The sequence below is a fragment of the Archocentrus centrarchus genome, chromosome 13, assembly GCF_007364275.1.
Source record: "Archocentrus centrarchus isolate MPI-CPG fArcCen1 chromosome 13, fArcCen1, whole genome shotgun sequence".
In the NCBI taxonomy this organism is placed as follows: domain Eukaryota; kingdom Metazoa; phylum Chordata; class Actinopteri; order Cichliformes; family Cichlidae; genus Archocentrus; species Archocentrus centrarchus.
Genome location: NC_044358.1, coordinates 36,109,991 through 36,126,106, shown reverse-complemented (window position 1 = coordinate 36,126,106; position 16,116 = coordinate 36,109,991). Strand labels below are relative to the sequence as shown.

At 38.9% G+C, this 16,116-nt stretch overlaps 1 protein-coding gene across 4 annotated transcripts in view; it reads right to left on the bottom strand.

Moving 5' to 3' along the window:
• The window catches only part of gdpd5b (glycerophosphodiester phosphodiesterase domain containing 5b), a 48,559-nt gene extending 34,491 nt beyond the window's left edge, over window positions 1-14,068 (bottom strand). For 2 of the 4 annotated variants that reach the window (XM_030745149.1, XM_030745151.1), the window contains exon 1: window positions 13,647-14,068. The gene's annotated coding sequence lies outside the window, so the exon portion shown is untranslated. The remainder of the gene's footprint in view (window positions 1-13,646) is intronic. The other 2 variants (XM_030745150.1, XM_030745152.1) reach the window with 1 other exon arrangement.
• Window positions 14,069-16,116: the final 2,048 nt, after the last annotated feature.

The following is a 16,116-nucleotide window of genomic DNA, read 5'->3' as shown; positions in this document are numbered from 1 at the left end:
TCCGATCAAAAGTACACCCAGAGAAAACAGTCAGCAGGGGAGGAAATGCTTCAGCAGTTTCCCAGCAGAAAACATCATCTTCCTTTGGTCAGGGAACTGAAAGATAGACCAAGCAGCAGAGAACTGCAAGAACGAAGGCCAACCCACTAATGGTGAATAAAACATCTCTCTCTCTCATATATATATATATATATATATAATATATATATATATATAATATATATATATAAAATATATATATAATATATATATAATATATATAATATATATATATATATATATATATATATATATATAATATATTATATATATATATATATATATATATATATAATATATTATATATATATATATATATATATATATATATATATATATATATATATATATATATATTAGGGCTGCAACGATTCATCGATTAACTCGATTAAATCGATTCTAAAAATTTATCGACACAAATTTACTGTGTCGATGCTTCGTTTAAACTCTGCAGCGCTCAGCTGTCTCGGTGTAAGCGGCGCTCCTCACTAGCATTAGCAGCATTTGTGCTGACGTTTTTTTGTGGGTTTATTGGGGGCTGGCAAACCAACATAGAACTGCATTACCGCCACCTACTGGACTGGAGTGTGAATCACTCACGTATACACAAGCACACATTCTAAAAAGCTCTCCGTCGCTGCGATGGATTTCCTTTAACACAGAGTGGATCATCACTAGAGTTGCCACCTGTCTCGTAAAATTCAGAACCCCGTATGTTACGGGACTCCGTGGAATACGGCTCCGTAACATGCCGTGTTCCGTACTTTACGGGACGGGTGGCAACTGTCGCTGACATGCATTTCCACGCCTCCACTGCTCTCTGTGTGTCTGTGTGTGTTGTGTTCGCTGAGAATTTCAGCTGCTATTTTTGTCTTTACTTCAGCTGTAGCTACCAGAACTGGTTTGCTAGCGAGCGCGGGCCATTAGCACTAGCGATGGTTCGGTACCGGAAGGCCCGCCCCCCAGGACCGAGGGGCTCCTTCAAAATATTTTTTATACTTTAATCCCTTATTAGTGACTAAATATAGACCTGCAGTAGAAACGTATTTTCGAGAATGCTTGTGAATACAAAGCATTACACCATTACTCACACATGCGCCATGGCTCCCGCAGCCACTAGTTTTTCAAAACACTCATAGCAGGCAGCGGTTTTAACTGCGCAAGCGCAAAGAGGCGAAGCTGTGACGGTGAGCTCAAGTAGTGAAAAAGGAAACGTTTTTCCAGCGTCCAAAACAGCAGCTTTTTCTTTTAGTAACCACCATTAAATCTGTGAAACAGCTGGAGGTCCTTCATCAAGCACCTGATCAGCAAGTGTTAAGGTGAAGAAAAGAGAACTTTGTAGCTGCTCCATCCACCGCTGTTTGTTCACATGGCGAGAAACTGCATTACGGAAGTTAAAATATGCAGATAAACTGTTAATAAAAAAAGTATTTCTTATCCGATTACTCGATTAATCGCTGGAATAATCGATAGAATACTCGATTACTAAAATAATCGATTTATGCAGCCCTAATATATATATATATATATATATATATATATATATATATATATATATATATATATATATATATATATATATATATATATATATATATATATATGGATTGAAATGGAGGCAATTTGAAGACATCCATAATAGTGAAGCAATCATGAAAGTAGAAGAGGCATTGATGATAAACCTGTGTATTATCAGCATAGCAATTGGTGAAGATTCCTATATAGCTGTTAAGTAGATGACTCAGGGGTAACATAATGAGGTCCAGGGATTGAGCCTTGAAGGATTCCATAAAGGACGAGATTAAGACACAAACTTAGCACAAGAAGTAAGGACATTCATGTCTGGTTGATAATAAAAAACTTATTTGTTGAAGAATGGGATGCCACTGCACAGCAGTGTGCGACTATGCTGGTGACCAGCATAAGGAGGAGGTGCCAACTGTGTATGGTGCTTCCACATGCTACTCAACCGCATTTCTTAAATGAATAAACTGTTAAATTGCTGATATATCTTGATTTTTCAATCATCCAATCCAAAAAATGACATCAAACAAGAGTCAACAGCAGAATAACCCACATATTCAACTCTGCTGCTCAATCCACAGGTGCATTTTCCTTACAAATGGTGTTTCTTTATTTCTTTGTTGTAACAATGCTTCTTGGTAAATAACTTACCAAGAAGCATTGTTACAACAAAGAAATAACTGACCAAACACAAATTTGCTTACTTTTTGTGCTAAGTTTAGCTGTTAGCTAACGTAAACTGATAAGTAAAATGAGAACCATCTGAGAGCAGTGCCAGAGATGCCAACCCAGTTCAATAATCTGTCAATTAGAATGGCCTGATCAGTGGTGTAAAAGGCTGGAGATAAGTCAAGTAGAACTTAAATGAGATGTTTGCCTTTATCTGAGCACATAAGAATGTTATTAGAAGAAGGGCTTCGTACGCTTTTATACAATATGACACATTTTGCAACGGGAAAGTCATCCACTTGTAGCTATTTAAAAGCAAGTACACACAAAAAAATAAAGGTAAATTTTTGTACCCAAAAGGTACTTTTATCAGGAAAGTTCCCTCTCAGTACAGAGATGGACCCTTGGGGTGATTTACTGTGGACCATCAGAGGTACAAAATCACTGGTCAGAGCAAATGGTACAAAAGTGTACCAGTAGAAGTCAGTGTTGGGTGGGGTGTTTCCTCCCAGACGACAAAAAAGGCACCAGAAATGTAAAATGGTGGACTCTCCGGTTTAATGCAGCCTGTCCACCAAAGAACTTATTCAAAAAATATCTAAAGCTGGAATAAAAATGAATGAAGATGAGGCAAGAAGATTCAGTGGTAAGTAATCTGACCTATTCATGTTCATGGCCTAACTCAGTCTCCATTCATTTAAAATTTCAGACTAACATGCTAACAGTACCTAGCATGTTGTGTGCACAGGGCGTTACCCAACTTCTCTGCAATTTCAGAATATTAGTATTTTAGTGAAGTACTATCACAAGAGCTAAGTAATCCCATCTTTTTTTGTTTAACTACTTTGTTTGGGGCTTGTATTAGCTGTGGGGTCTCCTTTAAAGCTCCCTTCAGCTCAGCTACACCATCTATCCTAAAAAAAAAAACTCAGCGAAATTTACTTGAACTAGAAGCTGCATTTCTAGCTTTTGTTATTTTGGTTAGATTTGAATTACTAGCTGCCTTTAACAATAATAATTGACAATGTGTTTGTGTATTCTACGGTGTATTGATGAGGTTGACAGAATTCACCCTTCAACATCTGCCATCTGTCAAGACGGCTTTGCTGGTGTCTTGCCAAATGTACTTAAGCTTGCACAGGGAAAGTCTGTGCTGGCAAAACAGCACTATGACGCAAGAAAAGATGCCCTGGCTGAAGATCTACCAGGTAGTCACAATCATCTTGCTAATAAATGTGAAAGTAGATCTGCTGTAGTTATGCTCTGTATGATTTTTTTTTTCTTTTTTTGCATTTGAGGAATCGACTTAAGGGCTGGACTCATCCTTCTGCCATCCATCTTCAGAGAAAAGATTGAACACTACATCACTTTGGGAGAGGTAGGCATCTGAACTGTAGTAAGATCTTGTTCAAATAAGTGAAGAGGAAAGAAAAATGACTCGAGTAAGGAATTATTTTTACTATATTGATATTTTGATCACCATTTAACATATTTAAAGTTGTATTACTTAATATTTTAAACTTGTAACTTAACACTAAGGTCTTTAAATTATTTTACATAAATTAATTGGAACAATGTCTTTTGCTGCTTGGTTATTTATTTATTTTGTATTTTTTTCTTAATTTATATAGAAAGATGCTGCTACACCCTGTCCAACCATTCAACTGGTGGATAATAAGTGGAAGACGGTGATGACCAGTGCCGGGCCCAGTCTGGTGAAAGTAGAGTAGATGTTATGTCACTGCACGAGCCTAAGTGAAGCCTTTATAACAGCCTTCAGTATATATTTTGTTTTCAACATTACATTCTTCTGTCTTCTGTTCAGTTCTTGTTTTAAACTGACTGAATTGATGTTAAATTATACATTTTGATAAATAAAGAATATTTTTGTGAATCTAAGGGTTTGTTTTTGTCTCTCAAAGGTACCATTAGCCATGTTGCTCCAGCTGTACCTCATTGGGTACATAATTTGTACCTTTGTAATAGGTACAGTTTTGTACCTGTACATAAAGGCACTTATTTGTCACCAGAGGTACAGAAATGTTCTTTTAAAGGTACAGACAATAAGGTGCAAAATTGTTCCTAGATTTAGAGGTACAATGTTGTACTCCACTAGGGTACAGCTGGAGCGACAAAGCCTTCGTACCTTTTTAGGTCCATTCTCGTCCCTCTATTTCTTAGTGTGTATTTGGCAGCTTAAGCAGGGGCTTCACTTTTCAGACTTTGCAGCCTATGCCCATCCTGTACATAAACCCAATATGATCGTCCATGTTCAAGCTCACATGTCACAAGTTAAGTTTCCCGCATTTGAGAAACTACATTCTTAAATGAAACCACGTCCAGCTGAGATGTCAGCAGTAAATCCTGACAATGCGATTTAATCTTTTTTTGACCTTTGTCATGTTTGAATGCTCTGACATGTTTATTGAGGATCTACAATGGATACCAAGTAACTGAGCTCCATGGAGACTTGGCTAAACCATGTGGCATCAGAAAAAGCCTGTGAGGGAGGCGGATAGTGATAAATGGGTGATAAAGCCCATTATAACAAGAAATAGGGAGAGTCCTTACATCAAAGCTGTTAAAGCTAGTCCAGCCTAGAGGTCTTGCATTTAGGCCACAAAAGATCAACTGCACCTCATACAGTGTTTCTGATACCCACGTTTTCTTGTGTTTAATGTAAACAAACCATTGTTGCTGCTTCTTTTCAAGAAAGTCCCGTGACTTCCTGGTGTACTGTATCAAAGACCTGCATCACAAGACTTCAGTGTTACCACACCTGACACACAGACACCTGACACATTCCAGTAAACTATATACCTTTGTATGTTTATTAATAATAAAGACAATGACTAAAGTAGAAATGATATAACAAGAGCACATTGTATCATTACAATGCATTTACCATCCCAGCAAATCTCAAATCATGTAAAGACCCAACAGATGATCAGATATGTAAAAAGAAGCAGGCACAGATATGCACTCACTGCTTTGTTAAATTCCTCTTACTATGAGAAAGCCTGGTGAGTTTCCTGGGAAACCAAAAATATGAGACATGTTAGAACAGAACAGGTGAAAACGAGTTAATTTGTGTGTGCACGTGTGCGTCAGTGTATGTTTATAGTCATGAGTATGTAAACTAACTGCTCAGGTGAAGGTAGGGGGAAATAACTGCCACTACCAGATTCTCTTAAAGGAGCTTTAATGCATAAAAACACTAATTCAGACTACACAACATCCATTAAAATCCCAGCAAAACAATGACAGCATTTGGCTAACAAGAACAGTTACACATTAGTAATGCTTTACTACTACTTCTCATCCTTGCTCCTCCTTAAGATAATGACGTGTGTAGTGTGACATAAATGGATCTTTAGTGATGTAATTTATTCATTTGCATTACCAAATATATATAACATCTGACATGTTTCAGTATCATGTCAAATGCATTTACCAATCTTCAATGCTCATCAAAAGTATTCTGAAGAAAACCTTTATATACAATTTCTGTACTTTCATGAGTCAGTGTGGTGTGAGGCAGAGAACTAATAACTACAGGTCTATTGCCCACAGCTCCCATTCATCTTGAGTCTGACTTCAAGCCCCACCGCAAACCACTTTTAAATGACCAGGTCGGCTGTGGCAGAGTCAGCTATGACTAATAACACTACAGAAGACATCGCTTTTCCAAGCCCTATCACACAAGGGTCCACGGAGTGAGACATCGACTGACATTTAAAAACAAAAATTTAAATCAAAATGCTCTCAAAGCCTTCCAGCTAAGCAACATATATTTTGATTTGCCCATGTGGTATATAAATGAACCATACATTTCTTAGCTTTTGAAGACAAATGACACATCTGTAGTTCAATGAATAACACTCACTGATTCAGCTCTATTAATGCCAACAGGGGTGACCATGCGCCAACAAATAGGAGCATGCTAGAATTAGTTGCCTATGCACCAATTACTAAAAGATGAACAGAGATTAGCTGAGAAAGCATGTTAAGGAGACTGCAGAACAAAGTGAATGCTGCCTAACAAGACATCTACTCTTATACCAGCAACAGTCGATGTCAGGAAAGATATTCAAGTAGCTCACGCAACATTTTCATACTGCGTTAGAAATGAACAGCAGCATTGAACAAGATGAAAATAACATGTAAGTGGAGCTGCCTTATATATTTACACTATGGCCACAGCGTACCCATCTTCAGATGGCTTCTTCCAGCAGGGTAACACACCATGTTGACAAAGCTCAGATCATCTCAAACTGGTTTCCTGAACATGACAATGAGTTCACTGTACTCAGACGGCCTCCACAGTCACCGATCTCAATCCAACAGAGCACCTTTGAACCTCATATTCTCACCATGGATGTGCAGCAGACAAATCTGCAGCAACTGTGTGATGCTATCATGTTAATATGAACCAAAAGGTTTCCAGCACCTTGTTGAATTAAGGTAGTTCCGAAGGCAAGAGGACGTCCAACCTGGTACTAGCAAGATGAAAAGTACCAGTCAAAAGTTTGGGCACATTCATCCAATCATATGAATGAGTGGGTGTGTCTAAACTTGTACTGGTACTGTACCTACTAAAATGGTTGGTGAGTGTATTTATCTGGTAATCATGCACAAACATACTAAATAAAATATATAGAGACACAGCTTCAGCTGGGACACAAAAGGCAATTTGCACATGTCGTTACTTCCTCTCTGCAGGTGCAGCAGGGATGCTGTGCTTTTTGACAACGCTGGTCTTTTTCAAAGCCAGTTCTTTAACGTCAGCATGATCTTGAGCCTTTTCCTTGACATATTAATGAAAATTAATGCAGTTTCACCTATAAGCAAAGACCTATTGCTGTTGAATATTCAGTAAAATGCTTCAGTGTTCACATTGCCCCAGTGTTCTCAAGCTTATGATATCAAAGCAAAAAAAAAAAAAAAAAACCTGCATATTCAACACATATGAGTTGCGAGTCGCTGTGCCAGAACATTCTGGCCTGACAAACGAGAAAAGAGGAATACTGGACTCACTCAAATAAAAGCTCTTGGGTGTCTTTCCTGCTCATTGAACAAATCATGGTTTGCCATTCATGATTACTGATTCTGAAACTGACAGAATTATTAACATTAATAAAATGAAGTGGATGAAATTAGGAGGACTTATACAATTATGACGCATTTTGCTATCAGTTAAACAGAAAGACAAGACAGTCTAATAGAAAAAAAACTGTTGCAGTTCAATGTGGTAACCAGAGACCTTGCCAGTAACATTTGGTGACTAGTATTAATGACATGCAATGTAAAGAGGGCAGGTACTAAGGTAACCTAATTAAACTTTGAGATGAATTTACATCTGTGATGACTAAAGTGACTACCAAAGGAAGGAAAGGCTGCGTGATGAGTGTAACACACACAAACGGGTTTCCTACGCAATCAGAGCCTGGAATGTCCACTAGTGATAAACTATCAGCTACACAGTGAGGGGCAGCAAACAAACAGCTTCATATGTGGACAAGGCTTTAGCAAACTGAGTTTAACAGGAGAAGTCAACACAGCATTTTCCAATATTGTGTAATTAAACCTGAGTTCTACTTTAGCAGAAAGTCAACTAGAGGAAGAACTGAAAGGAGGAATGTGTTTCAAGCGCTCTGACAGCAGCAAATGTAAGAGTTAGCAGAGCCGGAGGAGTGACGGTACAGGAACATTTAGACAATGCAAAAATTTCCCCTTTAAACTGACAGCTCATCAATCTGTAAAAATATAGGTCAGTGATAATCAGATGAAAAATTGATTTAATCACAGTCCATCAGAGTCTCCAAATTAGAACACTGACAGTGGGAAGAGGAAGCGGCATTATTGTCATTACATTATTTGAGCAAAACAAGGGAGCATGAGGGCGGAGAAAACCTTCCCACACAATTCAGTGTGAGGAAAACAAGGTATTAAGTGGGTCAAGTGATGTATCAGTAAGTGGGTCAAGTAATGTGCCATTTTTTAAATCAGAGGTAAGAACAAGCAGTGGGCTTCAGCTTGCAGTATGAAGTGTCCTTAATGGCTTAAAGGTGATTTAATAGTGTAGTATGTTTGGCTGGATATATGAAGCAATTTGATGTGTGTGGAGACAGAATTTGATGAAGATATTTGGAAATGAACACTGAAAGCCACATTATAAGACAAATGGAGCATGGTGGACAGAGTGATGGTCGGGTGTTTCAAAAACTCTAATAAAGTACATTTCTTGAGGTATCCCCTGATTGAGCAAGAGCAATTAGGGTTACCATCAACTAAATGCATCGACATTTTAGCTTGTGGAAAGCAGACCACCACCATGCATGGTTTTACACACACCACACACACACACACAGAGCGAGAGAACTATCCAAATATCAAAAAGAAACACCTAAATCAACTTTGTAGGATTTGAACTCCTTCCTGCTGTAACAGTGCTAAAATCTCGTCTGCCATGCCACTGTTTAGTCAGCTGATGGTGTGTGGGTTTAGATAATTATCACATTAAAGTCAAGATCACACTGAATCTTTTCTGCTTAATGTATGCTGCGCTTTCGTGTCAGCCTTAGTACAGCGTGTGATTTCAGACGTCTCAACGATGAAGGGGCGCGCCCAGAATAGGAGGTGAAAGCCACAGAATAGCATCAGGCTCTGAAGAGTTGAGGATGGACCTTTATGGAAAGACGCAAGTAAAATGTCAGCATCCCGGGTGCACAAACAAACTTTAAGACTATCTAAAATTCAAAACTTGCAGCTAATTCCTCTGGTTTTATGTGGCAAAAAATGAAATGGCGCTGAAATGATGTTAAAAACTATTAAGTAGGTGTAATATTTACCACATTCCCCATCTCAGTTTAACATATTAGCGTGCAACTTCTACCAATTAGTAAAACGCACAAAGCATGGCTAGGGTAATTGTAACTAATGATGGTGGTGCTAGATGAGGAGGCAGAGGGGAACATCCAAGACAGACTAAAGTGGCATTACACTTAAAGACAAATGCCAACATTATGGTGGCTGTAAATGGATGACCAGAGTTATTAGATTTCAACCTCCACTGTCGGAGGAACCAAGTAACAGCTGACCACCCAACAAGCATTGTCATCAGTAGAGCCACATGGCTAAAAAGGGAAAACAAAAGAACAAGTAGGTAAGCAGTTTTCTTTCATGTTTTCTCTACACAAATTTGTGTTTTAAAAAGGGGAAAGCAAATTGCAACAAAAGTGCAGAGGGATAAAGGGTGCTTTGGGAAAGGCAAAGGATAAGAACAAGAGCATTTACATCTTTTGTCAAAGTTTGCTTGCAGTGTATGACATCTCGATCCCATCTTACACGAAGCGGTTTCGTTTTATAAACAGCTTTACAGTCTCGCTTTCATCTGGATTTAATCAAAGCTTCAATAATGAAAGAAAGCCAAGCTTTAAGGTTCTGTGCCCAGCATGTAGCAGCTTCCATTACACAGACTAGCTATCATAGATAACTTTAATTCACAAAACTGTTCAGAAAATGGCCCATGATTTTAGTAATGAAAAAGAAAAATATAGAAGGTTTTTCTTGAATAACTGTCCTCTAATGACTCCTGATAAGGTTAATAGTCCATTTACTGTATCTGCAAAATGCATTTTGTCGGAAAGGAGTCAAAGGTAACATGCATGCAGTTATGACTTTTGATTCAAGGACTGTTTCGTTCAACACTTAGATTTTTTTTTTTTTTTTAAACAATTTCGCATATTATTGAGCTCACTGCTTTCAAGGTTTCATAGCTGATACTGTGACCAGGAAAGAAACAGCTGACAAGGACATCCATGTCATGCAGAGACAGTATTCTTGTGCAGTCTCACCAAAAGACCATAAAATTGGCTCGCTCAGGCCTCTTCAGTCAAGTGTTTTTTGTTTTTTTTTTCTCCTCAGGCAAAAGGAAAAGAAAAAAGTAGTTGGACTACAATGTGGTATCAAGGTGCCATCTGTAAGTCTGCACGGGGCCCTTCTCCACCATCTGTGTGTTGACATCACACCCGTCTCTGTCCTCCGCTGTGACTGCCATCCGAAGCTTGGAGGCAGGAATAAGCAGGCCAGTGCTGCCATGGTGAGTTTTCCTTATGTGAACATTAAGCCTCTTTATTTATTTTTAATAGGGATGATTACATATACATGGCATAACTACTTTGCAACAAGAAATAAATGGGAAATACAGCATATAAATCTTAAATATTGTTAGATTAGTCAATCATCTACATAGATAGACAGACAGACAGATAGACAGACAGACAGACAGACAGACAGACAGACGTTTGTTTTTCAGGAACATGGAAAAAAAACAAGCGGCCTTATTATTCAGTCAAAGTATTTTTGCCTTTTTTCAAAGGGTAAACTCAGCTCTGATAAAATAACACGCACCACCCAGCCCATCTGAGTGTTCAGCTTTGAACAGAGCTCAAGTTGCAAACTCGGGGAAGATGGTGCACCAAAGCTCCCAGTGCTCCACAGACTTAAGGCCAGGATTATATTCACTGGACACAATGGACGAGTAGTTGTTCTCGTCTTACTACTTTCTAGTCCGCTGGGAGTTGGAGGATGCAAGCACAGTTTAATGCAGTGCCAACAACAAGCTGGAGAATTCACAGAAATTAGTTACTCAGTCGTAAGCAGACCCTTGCACACTTGTGTGTGCGCTCAAAGTTTAATGCTGGTGATAGTTCATAGAAATCAGCTCTGGAAATAAGATGACAAGAAGGGAAGCAGAAATTCTACAAGTTTTTTTTTGACAGACCCTTTAGCAGGCTCCCATTTTCATCAGAAACTATAGTTGATAAAGAGGTGGCCTGAAACAGATTTCATGTTGTGCTAGACAATTGGCTTGTTCATGCAGCAACAGGATGTTATGCATTGGAAATATCAGTGCTTGATTTGACTTTTATGCAAGTGACTGTCTGCCAAATAGGTAATCTGACCATATGACTATCCAGAGGTAGCACAAACAAGAAATATGAATGGTGCGTGCTCAGTGCTCTTTGAGATGCTGGAGTCTAGAACATGAGAAACCGGGCTGACTGAAGCAATTACCTGTTGTGTATTTAGATGACAATCAGTGTGCTGGAAACTTGCTTTGAAAAATACATAAAATACATTTTTATTACCAGTCAACTACAGTTCCATAACAAGCTACAACGGGAAAAAAACCTCCCAAGCCTCCAGCCCAGCCCAGATTTAAAACTCCTCAGCATCAATTCCACCCTTGGGTTTGCTAACATGTGCTCCATTACAGACAGTAACACTGTTCAAACTCTGCTCAACAACTGAACAACAACATTTTTCCATATGGGAGCTACAAGTTCAAAGCATACACTTTGATATCTGGTTTCACTCTATTTTTACAGCACCCATGAGTCTTTCCTTTCTTCCCTTGTATGAAGCTTATATATAATATCCTATATTTCAGTTATTGCTGATGATATTTGGCATGTTTTAAGGCAGGGACATATAACCAATACTACACTCAAACAGACAAAGCAGTCAGCTTTTCACTGCAACTTTACACAGAGCAAATTTCCAATACATAGAACCCGAAAGCTTCTTTTAAAAGCCCTACAACAGAACAGAGTTAAATATTTTCTCCAAATCTGTGAGCAGAAAGGTAAACAGCAAATGTTTTATTGCTAGGGACACTGCACTGTTCTGACCCATTACATCTCCAGTTCTTCTGAACTGAATTCCTGGACAATGGGTTAAAATAAAAGTTGGCAGCCAGTTGAGTCGAGTCCCCTCGAGTTGTGTTCCTTGACAATGACTCCTCAGACTGATTGCAACGTGGCAATCTGTCTGCATTTAGAAAATTGACAGCAATTATTTGCAATCCTTCAACAGTCAGTCCAAGTCAGACTGCAACTGTAGAAAGGTTGCCTCCCATCAGACGACCTATGTCTGATGATAGCCTTGTGATCAAAAGTAGTCATGAACGAGCAACGCCCTCAAGCTCTGGGGAACCGCTTAATCACCACAAGTTGCAATCAGTTGTGATTTTTACTAGTGTGCCTGAGCCATTAGCCTTCTCTGAATTAGGTGGTAGCTAAGTGTGTCCAGTGTTGGATGGTTTTTCAATCAGCAGTATCCTGTGTTCTCACTGGTAGTCGCTTCAATCGCTTGCCTGGAAGGTGAAAAGAAGTTTATCTTGGGTCCCGCCTACTTCTCATCACCAGCAGTTATTTCACCTGTAGTCGCCAAATATCACTCACTTTCTGTGGTCTCTGGTCACCAGGTCACAGCGAATCGCTTACAGTGTGTACGAAGCTTCAGCTTCAAAGCAAATCACTCCCTGTTTGGACACAGCTTGAAATATATAGCCTCAAAATATCATATATCCTGTCCCTCAGTTGACACAATCACTGTGCCTCAATGTCATGAGCTAAAAAAATGTTCTGGCTGGCAGGAGCTCCCCTACACAGTGCTGTCCCATAGAGGTTCAAAAACACAGTATCAGCACACTCCGCTTCAAAGACAGTTAATCCATTTATGGATGTAAAAAGCCATAAAAGAGGTAAAAGGCTTGCATAGTCACTCTGAAAGGCTTGACTCAGTCTCAGTCATTGATTCTATTGAAACTCTGTCTAAACAAGCTCCAAGTCCTTGAGAAGTAATCTTTTACATGCCTGTAGGATGTAAATAAATGTAATGAGTTAACTGGAGCTCTTAACAGAAAGTGTTAGCTGTTTTTACTAAAGTGTAATTAGAGCCAGATGGGGAGGTGTCAAAGCAGCCTAGAAGGTTATTAACAGTTGCCCAAATGGATGCTCTCCACTGGCCAAAGTCTGAAGATGATTAAACTTCCTCCAATGCAGTGATGCATAAAACTAATCTAGGGAGTAATCTTGTTTTCCTTCAAAACACCAGGGAAATCCAAGCGGCAATCATCCTCTCCAAACAAAAAATAAATAAATAAAATAATGGTGCCATGAATTATGCAAGTGGTAATCTAAGAGCAGTGTACTCCACATCAGCAAATTCACATCGGACATATGGATAGGGGACCCCTCGTTCAGCTTCCTTAGGTATACTTGCATTATGGACCTTATTTTTCCAACAGCTAATGAAGAGAGTGAAACTGAGCTGCATGACTCAAGTGCTTCCAATGGGAAAACATCACCATGGGCGTATCCACCAATACGCCGTAAGTGATGCGTAAATGCACGTGGTCATCGCTAATAGACTCAATGTGCTTCTAACCTCTAACGTACGAAGCACAACACTCAACTTAGCTCATACTTAATGACAAAGGGATATTACGGGACTGTTATGTAGTGCTCGAGGGTCGTTTCCAGGGGCCACAAACACTTTGAAACATATTTTTAATGAGGTGTGTAACTGCAAATAAACGAAAAAAGGTTAAAAACAGATACACTCACCTTCCTGAGGGCTTTTATTTGTTTCCAGCTGGCTCCAAGGCTCACGGTAAAAAGTTTCTTTCCCCTTAAAAAACGAAGAGCAAAAAAAAAAAAGCCCCCGAGACGACAGTCAAACGGGGACACTCCGTGCCAAAGGTAACCGGTGAGGGGCCGAAGTTTTACCAAGAAAACAAAGGAGAGAAGAGCCGGTTGAGTGAGGGCGGTGTGTCCTAGCCAAAATAGAGCCTATCTCGTCTTTTCTTTTGGGGGGGGGTTAAGTCTGTCCCCCACTATACTGTTAACGCACCCGCTCGGTCTTCTGTGTGAGTGCGGCTGCATACACCGGTACAGTAATTTAATGTACTGACTTAGTGGGAGGAGAGAGCGTCGGCCTTTTTATCTCCAGCCCTCTATCACAGTGAGGAGGCGTCACCGGGGTGACTTTACTCCCGGTCTGCGCGTTCAGGACACGTTGAAGACGTCGATACCCTTCAAAACCCTCCACTTTGTTTGAATGAACACAAACAAAAATACATTGAAGCTAATATATAATATCCATTATATATGAGGCACATTTTGCGGCTTCGGCAGTCACCATTGTATTAATGTCAAACGATACATTTTGCCGTTTTATAATTTCTCCACTTCACTCCTGCTAAAAATTCGAGAGGACTTGAACGCAGCACCACTCGAACACCTCCGTGCCAAAGACCACCGGATCGATCTGTTGTCTTAACTGCATAACTGATTCAGCAAGCTGACGTTAAGAAATGTTGGTCAAAATCTGACCTTTGTTTGGCAAGCGCAAGAAAATAGCTCAATGGGCAGCCGTGTGAGCTTGAAATGAATTTTTATTCTGTTTTATATACTCCATCACAGCTGTCTTAATTTAATTTTAAATAGGTTTTTTTCTGATTAAGTTAAAATGTCTTTCCATTTAGCCTGATCCCTTTTTACATAACATAATTTAATGTCCATATTTTATGTGATTCTTGTTACCAAGTGGATGGTAGAGCCTGACCTGACCTGTATTTATTTAGTGCAATAAACAGGTGCAATATAATAATCCATTTTGTATTATAATCTTCATATAGTATGCTCTGTCCTCCATTATGTACATATTATTTATACTGATACATATTGTCTATACTGTACATATTGTTTATACAGTTTTTTTTCCATTCTACTTTCTACTTTACCTCTTCTACTTTTTTATTTTATTGTATCCAAGTTACTGTTTATCCTCTGCACAATACCTTGCTGCTGCTACACTAAATTTCCCCATCATGGGACTAATAAAGGGATTTCATATCTTCTTATCCTATCTTATCTTACCTATGTATAGGATTTTTAAGACCAATACTGATACCGATATTTGGTGATATAAAAATCTGACATTCCTCTACATCAGACAATATTTTTTCTTTCAGATCCATGAAGCAGAAACAAATTTCGCTAAAATTACTTATGTGTAGCTTTTTTTTTTTAACTTGTTTATGCTCATCCCAGCTGCTCCAGTCACCTGGGCAACCTATGCAACGTCAACACTCATAACATGTTTGAAGGGTGTTTCTCCTATCTCTTCTTTACTTTTACATTTTCATTTAGCAGCCATTATAAACACCAATACTGATAGATTGGCAAATAACTAATATTGGCTGATATGGTCTCTGGTGGTCGAGTTGCTTCCAAGTGTGTATGCAGCTTCAAAGCGACAAGCCAGACACTCCCTGTGTGGACACAGCTTAAGAGGTATAGTAGTACTTTTATGTTAAAGTGTATTTTCCTTGACTGTTACGGTAGATCATTACATCTGATTAAATCCATCACACTTCAGAAAAATCACTATAATCCACCATTCAAATAAGAAAGCAAAAACTCAGACTCCCAAGGCCCTTTGTGCACTCTGTTGGGGTTCTCGCTCTATTATCGTAGGGTCTTTACCTTAAAATATAGAGCCTTGAGGTGAGTGTTATTGTGATTTGGTACTATATAAATACAATTGAATTGGCTTGAATTACAATCAGTATGTGTTTTGTTTTTTAAAATTTCAGACTTGATATGCAGGCACATTTCCATGATTCATAAAACAAAGGTGATTTATTGATTTCTGTTGCACAAACATCATCTGCAGGCATGATCAGAGACAGCATGTGATGTCAGCATTTCCCTCGTGATCTACCGGCGGGCACACTGGAAACTCACTGTGAAGTACATATGTACAAAAGTTGACCACATGTGGGAAAGCCATACAGCCAATGAATGAATGAATGCAATAATGAAACAACTAAAACACATTTCAGTCCTAATTTAATACACTGAAGATACTGACCATTTAATCCTTTGCTGAAGACAAAATCAACACATTTGTGTGCTGTCCAGAAGTTGCAGATGTTATCTAATAATTTTAGAAACCGTTACTTGCACTTGATCTTTATTGGATTTTTCCACATCACAGCATTTTTAGCCTCATAGCTGCACAAAATCAACA